Here is an 8,738-nt window from a genome sequence, read left to right as displayed (position 1 = left end):
AAGCTTCCGTTTTGGGGACCAAGTGTCCCAAATCACTCTGAATCATCCGGTAACTGAATTAAACCACGCATGTAAGTCAATGCACATAATAAGAAGTTGCACATGGCTTTATTCCGCCAGACGGGGCTTAAATTCTTAAAATGACAAGTCGGGTCGTTACAATATTTAGGGTGCGTGCCAATATTTTGGGACCATGGGGTTGTGTTGTTGTTGAATTAATTATTCAAAAATATACATTTCACACTCAGTAATATTTTTCCATTGTGAGGATATTTATGGGATTGAGTTACGCAACGCAGCAGGCCATAATGGCTTTATACAATATTATTATATGGATCGGGGTTGCCCGCCTGCAGCAGGCCTTATAGGCTTTACTATTTTATGGATCGGGGTTGCCCGCCTGCAGCAGGCCTTATTGGCTTTATTATTAAATGGATCAAGGCTTCCTGCCTGCAGCAGGCTTTATTGGCTTTATTATTATACGGACCGGGACTGCCCGCCTGCAGTAGGCCATATTGGCTTTATATCACGCTTGGGCTGAAGGAGCCCCTCTGGAGTTTGTACACACCCCCAGTGAGCCTAGATGATTATATATATTCGGGATGGATTTTCCCAGGGCATGGACTTGTCTTACTTATTTATATTGTGATGAATTTACCTGGACATGGATCTTGTTCGTGTCATTTATATTCGGGGACAAATTTCCTAGGGTTGGATTGGCCTTATACGGTACAGAGAGACTGACTATATATAGATCTATATATATATATATATATATATGGGATAGAATATCCTTGGGCCGGATTGGCCCTAAACAGTACAGAGTGACTGAATGATTTGTGACCAGTATTACATGAGATCCTTCCATTGAGATGTCATATTCCTCATATCGCTTAGTATTGATCTATTTCACTTGTACTGAGTTTAACTGTTGAACTTGAAAGAATGCCTACATTTCTGTACCATTATTTATACTGGACTGTACCTGCGGAGCTCATCATTGCTTTCAGCCCAGAGGTTAGTCTTGTTACTTATTGAGTTAGTTGTACTCATACTACACTCTGCACCTCGTGTGCAGATCCAGCTGCTCCCGGATACGGTGCTAGATTTCAAAGTTAATTATGTTGGGGACTATCAAGGTAGCTGCTTGACGTCTGCAGACTTGATTCCCTTCTTGTTTAATTATTATATTGTTCTATATTTTCAGACCGTGATTTTGTCAGTCAGACTTTATATTCATATTAGATGCTCATGTACTCAGTGACACTGCGTTTTGGGAGTGTTATATTTGTATTTGTGAGATTTTTTCCGCTGAATTTAATTATTATGTTTTCAAAATTTAAAAGATCTGGTGATTTATTTCGATTGTCGACTTGCCTAGTATTGAGATAGGCGCCATCACGACATGTGAGATTTTGGGTCATAACAGAAATATTTTGAAATCTTTTTGAAACGAAAAGAAAAAATAATTTTAGGGGTTTTGTATAACTGATATATATGAGAGTGAGAGGGGGAGGGGGAGGGGAGGTCTATATCAGTTACATCTTGAAGAAAACTCGATATGAATTATGGAAAGGCAAATGGCCCAACATAGGCTACTTTTATCCATTTGGAAGTAAGTGTTTCATTCACAATAATGGTGAGTACAACCTTGGAAAATTTGATTCAAGGAGTGACGAAGGTATTTTTCTTGGTTACTTTATTAATAGTAGATCTTTTAGAGTTTATAATAAACGTACTTTATGTAATGATTCGGCCGGTCGTTTTGAGTATTATAACCTCGTTCCTCCATTTACTGCTCAATATATGCCTTACAATTGATTTATGACTTATTGGGTTAGTTGGTTCGGGCCCACAAGGAATTCGGAGTAAAATGAGACACTTAGTATCATAATTGAATATTTTAAATTGGAAAAATTGATCGGATATTTATTTATGTATAAACGATCTTGGAATATAATTATGATGATTCAAATAGCTCCGTATAGTGATTTTGAACTTAGGAGCGTGTCCGAAAAATTATTTGGAGATCGGTAGAGGAATTAGGCTTGAAATGGCGAAAATTAAATTTTTCGAAAAGTTTGGCTGGGGGTTGACTTTTTAATATCGGGGTCGGAATCCAATTCTAAAAATTGTAATACCTTTTTTATGTCATTTATGACTTGTGTGCAAAATTTGAGGTCAATCGGACGTGATTTGATAGATTCGGGCGTCGTTTGTAAAAATTAAAAATTTCAAAGTTCATTAGGCTTGAATCTATGTGTGATTCGTGTTTTTAGTATTGTTGGATGTGAGTTGAAGACTCGACTAAGTCCGTAAGATGTTTTAGGACTTGTTGGTATATTATGATGGGGTTCCCGAGGGGCTCGGACGTGTTTCAGGTGGTATTCGAATTATTTTCCTTCATTTTTGGCACTGCTGGTAGCTGGTGTTTCAGACCTTCTTCGCGATCGCGAAGATTAGGACGCGATCTTGTAGGCTTAGTTGAGGCAGTGTTGATTTTGTTCTTCACGATCACGTGAGGTCAGCCGCGATCGCATAGGTTGGGCCAGTCTGTGTTACGCGAACGCGTGGAAAAGGTCGCGATCGCGTAGGGAAAACTCGAGAGGAAGCTGGGCCACGCGTTTGCTCTATGCTATCGCGTGAAGAGGGATGCGATCGCGTAGAGCTGGAATCTTGTGCATCGCGATCGAGTGTGATTGTTCACAATCACTTAGGGTTAAACCTGGGCAGTAGAAAACTGTTCTTCGCGATCGCGTAGAGCAAATGACTGGGCAGAGAGTTTAAGTTCTAAAAATGGGACTTCGTCCAATTTTCTATTTTTGACGGATTGGAACTCAGGAAGAGGCAATTTTTGGCAGATTTTCAGAGGAAAAAATGGAGTAAGTGTTCTTAACTCAATATTGGTTAAATTACCTGAATCCATGGTTGTTTTTATCATTTATTGGGTGAATCAAGTTGGAAAATTTAGAAAACCCTCTTGGTTTAAATTGAAGATTTGAGGGTCGAGTTGAGGTCAGATTTTGATAAAATTGATATGGTTAGACTCGTGGTTGAATGGGCTTTTGGATTTTGTAACTTTTGTCGGGTTCTGAGGTGTGGGCTCCACGAGCAATTTTTGAGCTAATTTTCGGATTTTTATGGAAAATTAGCATTTTCTTATGGATTTAATTCCAATAAATTTTATTGACTGAATCGAATTATTTGTGGTTAGATTCGAGGCGTTTGGAGGCCAATTCACGAGGAAAAGACATTGCAGAATAAAGAATTACACGACTTGAGGTAAGTAACAGCTTTAAATCTGGTTCTGAGGGTATGAAACCCCAGATTTTGTGTCATTAAGTGTGAGTGCTGAGGGCTGAGACCCGAGTGGTTGAGTTGTTGTGACGAGTCGAGTGACTGTTGCCCTGAGAGGTTGTACTTGCTTTTCATTTGTTGTTGCACTTAGTTGCTATCTGTCATAGTAATTTTGGCTGCGAAGGGGTATAACAAGATGTCAATGTGAGACTACGCAGGTGGGTTATCCCCTGCGGAGTAATCTATGTAGGTGTGTTCCTTATGATGTAAATAGAGAGCTTCTTTTCTGCCAGCGGGGCGTATGTGTTGAGACTTGAATTTGAATCTGGTTAAGAAAGTTGACTTGAGTGTTAAGAGAATGAATGCGAGATTAGCGGATGATTGAGGTATTTTATGGTTGGTGTGTCTTGAGCTTTAGAAGAATTTTCGTTTAACTGACTGCGGTATTAAAACAGTAATAAAGTATGGGTATTGTGAGTTATCAAGTATTTTAATATATTACTTTGAGCCAAGTGGGGGAGCCTGCTATTGACAATTCAATTGATGGTTATGTGTCAATTTAATTTTTGTTTTGGTCTGAAGTATACTTGGGAATCAGTGATGACTTGCAGAGGTGGAATTCGAGAATGACTCGAGTAAGAAAATTTCTGGATACGGGTTATATTGCGCTTTATGAGTATATGAAAATCGCGGGATGAGTGAGTTCTTATTTGTGAATGATGTAGTGCGCACGAAGTATGAGTATATGATATAGTTTTGCTCCATTTAATTTTCCAAACCTGTGCTCTAGACTGATCAGAGTTCTCTTGTAGATTTGGAGTAGATGACACTATCTCCAATGTCCTTGGAGAGTAAATTCAGCAACCAGGAGGTCACCATATCGTTGCACCTAATCCATGGCTGATGATCCTTGAACGTGATAGCAGGAGGAGTACATGTTCCATCAATAAATCTCAGTTTATTCTTTGCTGAGAGAGCAATCATAACTGATCTTCTCCATCCTTGAAAACCCCTTCCATCGAAAGCTGCATTCACTAGACTCATTCCTGGAGCATCTGATGAATTCAAGAATTAAGGATGATTTGGATTGAAGTTAGCTCCATTACTGAATCCAGTTTGAGGTACAACAACATCTGTTGTACCAGCCATGGTGAAGGAGACTGTGATGAACAGAAAATTGAAGAAGAAGGAAGATTAATACTCCAGAAACGAGTTATTGCTCTAGTACCATGAAGGAATATAAATATGATTTGTGAAAATTTTCTGTGCGTTTCATCATCTGCAGAATTAATGTACTTATACAAGTATTTGTGTAAAAGATAAAATAAAGAATGAAAACTATTTGTACAGCTGACTATTTATTACTATCTAATAACTAATTAACTAAAGAATATTCTTCTCTATGGTATTTACATAGTTCACATATGTGAGACCTAATTGTGGAATCCAAAGCTATACATTTGTTAATTACTTCATCTGAACGGCTCTTGTTTAATCCATCATACTTTTGATCAAAGGCCAGGATTGAGCCATGCGTTGAGTCCAAAGAAGAGAATTTGATCTTTGACCTAGATATATCCGAAACATAGTCTTTTATCTGAAAACCTAGAATGTTTTGTTCCTCTTCGTCTCTGAGAATGAATAGTCTCTATTGATAACTTCTTCTCAACAATATGTTCCTTCAGTTTCAGAAGATAAAAAAAAAATTAAAGAAGCTCGGAGTACGAGTGTCATAACATTTCAAATGCTCGATCACAATTTGCACATTGATTTTCTAATCTTTTTCAATCAATTTGCTTAATTAGAAACTAGAAAAGTAAGAAGTACAATTTTAAACTTTTTATAATTGAAAATATATGTGAAAAAGTTGTCTGATTTCTCTATAATAATAGTGTATATAAAATGAAAAAGAATTAATAATTTAAAATTTAATTATATGCATGAGAATATAAAAAGTTTTATTTTTCTAATTTACAGTAAGTTGATACTCCCTTCGTCCCAAAATACTTGTCATGTTTAACTTCAAGAGAGTTAATTTGACAAAGCTAAATTGGTTGGGATTAATTTAATATTTTAAAATTTAAATTTTTGAAAACTATGCGAAAAGTACTATAATTTATATTTTAAAAATTATATCAATACGGTGAAAAAATACATATTAAAGTATTTGTCAAATTTTATATAGTTTAACTATTGAGAGGCCAATATGACAAGTTGGGACAGAAGATGTAGTTTATAAAACGCTTGATTGTTTATTTGAAACAGCCCATATAACGGCAGGGGTGGTGGCGCAGTTGGCTAGCGCGTAGGTCTCATAGCATCAGAGTTATCCTGAGGTCGAGAGTTCGAGCCTCTCTCACCCCATTATCTTTTTTTTTCCATTAACATGGATAATTGTTGTTAATGGTTAAAAAAAAATTTAAGCTAGTTTCTTGTTTTTAATGAAACAATCAGTGATCAAAATTTTAATTATAGTACACATGCAATCTGAATCTCAATTAGTCAATGCTCACAATTTTAACTGCAGTGTAGTATTTGAATCTTAGTGGTTTGCTGATGTCATGGCCACTACTGTGTAGTTGGAAGCATTAAAGTATGCACGGGAAAGAATTACATGTCATTTTATATGATATTGCTATTCTAATTTACTGCATGAGGGCCAACAGCTGCTTGATGAAATGCCCGAGAGAACCATAGCTTCATTTATTTCCTTACTTTTAATTCCGGGTCATTTTATAACAGTACATTGAGGCTGTTCAGTTGTTTGTTTGATTGCCTGGAAAAAGTCATGAGCTTGCCATTCGTGTTCACTACAATCTTGAAAATGCTTGTGTTAATGGATCGGACAGATATTTGTTGGAGCATTATTGCATGCATTTATAAGCTTGATCATGACTGTAATCCATTGAGCACATTCCTCATTGACGCTTATGCTGTGTGTGGGGTTGTTAGTGTTAATGCTGAGGATGTCTTTTATGGCATTATTGACAACGACATGGTTTGCTGGAGATGTCGATAATGCTGCACTTGTGTTTCAAAGAGATTCTGAATTACATGATGTGATTCATTGGAATTTTAATGTTATCTTCGCATTTACAGAGGTACTCGGGTATGTGAATCATTGGAGACTTTGGACCATGGTAGGAAAATGCATTGATACATCATCTCACTATTATTGTTCGGCCATGTGCAATTTGGAGGGAGGGGGGGACAGAATCTCTTGATGAATATACTTAAAGCTCAATAGCAAGCTACTACTAACTTACTTTTCCATGTTCAGTGCTTGTTCAGCACTAGCTGCATCCGAGCCAGGTCTTTAAGTTCATTCTTTTGACCGAAGAGCCATGTATGACCAAGATCATGCTGCTGGAATGCTTTAATAGATATATACAAGTAGTATGGGAGCATTCAGGTTGTTATTTAGTCTCAAACAATTGAGTGAGTGAGATGCAGTTTTGTGGAATGCTATGGTTTTGTCATATTACATGTTAGTCTTGGTAACGAATTCTTGAAATGTCTGAGAGAATGCACAAAAGAATTCCTTGAACTTCAATTTTGGCCTTACCTAATGTTGTGCTACAACTTTTTCCCGGACATGCATCTAGTGATCAATATAAAATTGTTTCTTGACATATCTTATATTGATCTGATAACTGGATATCACTGCTTTGCCATTGATAATTAATGGTGAAAACAGTCTCTTGAGAGAGTTCCAACCTCAATCTGATATCACCTCTTTCCTTTGTGAAGATCACTGTTTCCAGTTCTGCATTGAGAAAAACAGTGGAGATGGTATTAGTAACATTATGAGTATCCTTCAGGGAAGAGTTCTAAGGTGTGAAGCACACAGGTACCATTTTGCATCCTTTCTAATGTGCATAACCTTTAGGCTTTGTAAAATGACATCTGTTGTTGTATGCATCGATGTTTTAAGTAGTCGTACACTTGTTCGTAACTCTCTATTGACCTTTGAAATGTTCTGCTGCGCTCAACAGTCAACTGTGTATCTTCCTAAATCCTGTTGGTTTTAAAATCCATTTTTGGATGGTGCAAATATCTCCCTACCAAGCCATTTCGTAATACCCATAATGATCATTGATCTGTCCGGTAGAGAGATTTTTTTACTACTTTAGCCCCTAGGTACACATACTGTCATTTAGTAATGACAATTTTTCTGGTTGGATGAAAGCAGCTGTTAACTTGCTGATAGGGAATATATTTCATATCATTGATCATCCTATAAAAGAGAATTGACAATCCAACTGCAACATTCTCTTGCCATAGGTATTAGCCATAATTCCTGTAGGATATTAAAGCCCATCTTAACTTTGCTTTGCCTTTTAGCGTTGTATTATCTTGAAGCTTATGTACCATCCTTATGAGGAATTTTTGGAGTTTTTCTTTATTGTTAGTACATCTGCTGGTTATGAATTTAAGAAAAGGCTTATGTGCGAGACAAAATTAATCCCCTTAACTCAACTTATATGTATTGAAACAGAGAAGTCATTTCTATAATGTTGCACAAAACCTATATTCGTAATGAATAAGTTGTTAAATCACATATTTTTAAGGTGCTTGTCTAATCATAGATGTCAATTTCTCTTCTTGCTTTGCCTTCTCACAGTTCTATTGGAATTTATCAGTGCTAGTGCTTACCAGAAAGATCCTGTCTTAAAAGCAGCCATTTCCCTTGAGGCTAATGTCCAGCAGCAGTGTATAGATTACAAATTTCACCTTTTCCAATTAGGGATAGTAATATTCTTGAATCTTAGAAAAGGAAATTCCTAGGTGAAAATCTCATTCTTGCTTGATAAATCCAGAAATTGGACAGGTTTAAACTGACTTCGTTATAAGATTTAAGTACTCAATGGAAATATGACATTTAATAACTGCGTACCAAGGAATTGAAGTCTTAAATATCTGTGTCTTTTATTATTACTAGTTTCTACGCACATTAATAATAGCAGTAGATGTTCGGTTAATTGTTATACGAAGAAATAATAAATTAAATTAGTAAGAAAATTATATAGACATGAATAAAGAATTGTCGTAAAGATATTCATGTGAAAATTGCAATAATCATCTAAATACGAAAAATATTGTTATTACATTACTATACTACTTGAATTAACTGATTGGTCGAAATTTGAACCTAAAACAATGATCAAACTAATTAAGTTAGTTAGATATATAATATATGTGCTTATGGTTTATACTTTATACATATGCGGCGTGATCGTATTTTACCTAAGACTTATTTATACAATGATGAATGAACTTGAACTACCCGTTAAGAATTATTTTTATTACATAGAACTTAGAAGGGGGCTAACATTTGGATCTTTTGAATGCAAAAGATTAAGCAGTCGGCAAGTTATTCAACAGTCAAACTATTTTTTGTGTTTATATATTTTAGTTGATACATAATTTTTTATTTCTTC

General features: G+C 36.0%; 1 non-coding gene across 1 annotated transcript; it reads left to right on the top strand.

Annotated features, from left to right (window-relative positions):
- Nucleotides 1–5,576: 5,576 nt before the first annotated feature.
- TRNAM-CAU (transfer RNA methionine (anticodon CAU)) lies at nucleotides 5,577–5,661 on the top strand. Its single transcript is given in 2 exon segments — nucleotides 5,577–5,614; nucleotides 5,626–5,661. It is a non-coding gene; the product is annotated as a tRNA-Met (tRNA).
- The last annotated feature ends 3,077 nt before the right edge of the window (nucleotides 5,662–8,738 follow it).

Source organism: Nicotiana tomentosiformis, chromosome 11 (assembly GCF_000390325.3).
Source record: "Nicotiana tomentosiformis chromosome 11, ASM39032v3, whole genome shotgun sequence".
Lineage (NCBI taxonomy): Eukaryota > Viridiplantae > Streptophyta > Magnoliopsida > Solanales > Solanaceae > Nicotiana > Nicotiana tomentosiformis.
The sequence above is the reverse complement of the archived record's forward strand: the minus strand, read 5'-3'. Positions and strand labels throughout refer to the sequence as shown.